Raw genomic sequence first — 2,500 nt, forward strand, 5'->3', positions numbered from 1 at the left:
TTCTGTGCGGACCGAACGAACCTCGGATATATATATATATATATATGTGTGTGTGTGTGTGTGTGTGTGTGTGTGTGTGTGTGTGTGTGTGTGTGTGTGTGTGTGTGTGTGTGTGTGTGTGTGTGCGTGTGTGTGTATGTATGTATGTATGTATGACTGTATGTATGTATGTATGTATATATATGTATATGTATATATGTATATATATATATATATATATATATATATATATATATATATATATATATGTGTGTGTGTGTGTGTGTGTGTGTGTGTGTATGGATACAACTCACTCAATAAGAACTCACTACTTGAATGGACCATAGACCAAACTTGACTGTAAAAAGGATCTAGATAATCCTATCAGGTGGTGCTATTAAGTTAGACATGACCTGGACCAATCTTTGGTCGAAACATATCTAAGTTTTATCTAAGTTTTTAAGTTTTTATGTACATGTATATATGTACATATGTGTGTGTACACGCATATATGTATGTATGTATATGTATATACGTATGTATATATGCCTGTGTACATGCATGCATATATATATATATATATATATATATATATATATATATATATATATATATATATATATATATATACATATATACACACATAAAATATTAGTTATAGAGTAAAAACGCTGGGTTAACGACTCAACATATCACACCCCCTCAATGAACATATATAAGATGTATATGTCGTCTTGCAAACAGCTCGCACATGCAAGTGCAACCAGTCGAGAACTCCGCATACCGGAAGCCAGCAAGTGTATGGGGTCATCAGGAGAGAATGCGCGCCGTTTCGGGGCCTACCTCTCGACGGCACCAATGCGTACCAGGCCCCCTCACTGATATGAGGCTCCGCTTGCTAGATGAACTGGTTATTGAAAACAAAGCTCAATATTTCTCTAGCCATCGCTCATCTTCTCTTTTTAACCAAATTCAGTGGCTAGCCTTCTCCACTGTATTTTGTATATCGGTCATGGTGGTATTTACCTTATGATGAGTTAGGCCTAACGATAACAGCAGTCGTCTCACATTGTGTCCTACAAACCCTCTACATCCAACTTCGATTGGAAAATGCTCCGCTTTCCAGCCTGCGTCTTCACATTTCTCGGGAGGTTTACATAACGGTCAATCTTTCGAGCCCGCGCGGCGTCCATATTATCTTCATGAGGAACCGTTAACTCAACTAGATTTACAACTTTCCTTCTTTCACACCACATTAAAATGTCCGGTTTTTCCGTAACTGGGATGGGAAAGAATATATGTTCATTGGGGGGGGGGGGTGATATGTTGAGTCGTTGACCCAGCGTTTTTATACTATAACTAATATTTTACTCTTGTCTCAATTATTCTGAGCACTTCCCCTTGCAGCCCTGTATAAAATCTATTGGTTTTAGAATAAGAAACCGTTAATATTACATACACATATATATATATATATATATATGTATATATATATATATGTATACATATATATACATTCAGGTGAATACTGCACTTAAGGTTAGGAACCAGAATTAAGTATGGTATTATCCATACAGTTTCAAAATAAGGTGATTAAAGTCAAAATAAGCAACAAGGATATCCAAAGTTAATGCAGTACGATCGTTTCATGCGACTTCATTTAATTAAGCAATGTGAACATATGAAATATGAAATGTAGAGCAATCTTCAGCTGCACAATTTCATTAAATGTTTATATCTTTGTGCACCTGAAGTTTGCTCTACATTTTATATTTGATGTCATTTTCACATTGCTTAATTAAATGGAGTCGCACGAAACCATCGGCGAGCTGGCAGAAACGTTAGCACGCCGGCCGAAATGCTTCGCAGTATTTCATCTGCTGTTACGTTCTGAGTCCAAATTCTGCCGAGGTCGACTTTCCCTTTCATCCTTTCGGGGTCAATTAAATAAGCACCAGTTACGCACTGGAATCGATGTAGTCGACTTAATTCCTTCGACTGTCCTTGTTTGTCCCCTCTATGTTTATCACCCTGTGGGCAATAAATATATATATATATATATATATATATATATATATATATATATATAGTGTAGTATATTGCCACTTAAGTGTGGCTGACCCCTAGGGGTGGATGTTACTGTTGCTTTTAGCCCCAGGAGGACATCTCCTCCAGCTGGCTTATCGACACACGACTGTGTCCTGTTTGCCAAGGGAAGTTATCCCTCTCACCACGCGCCCGAACGGATCCGGATTTCAGGGTTATTTCCCTTCGTCGGCGTTCGATAGCTACTGACCTTCGTGAGAGAGACAAAAACCTGGCAATCTTATATCTTCTTTTCCAGTGAAATTCTTCACTGATATCGAAATGGTGAAAACAAGCAATGTTAATTCTCTAAATGAAGTATTAACAGTAACTGCACGATAAAGTGTAGTATATTGCCACTTAAGTGTGGCTGACCCCTAGGGGTGGATGTTACTGTTGCTTTTAGCCCCAGGAGGACATCTCCTCCAGCTGAAGC

The sequence above is a fragment of the Octopus bimaculoides genome, chromosome 23 (genome assembly GCF_046866305.1).
Source record: "Octopus bimaculoides isolate indiv1 chromosome 23, ASM4686630v1, whole genome shotgun sequence".
Lineage (NCBI taxonomy): Eukaryota > Metazoa > Mollusca > Cephalopoda > Octopoda > Octopodidae > Octopus > Octopus bimaculoides.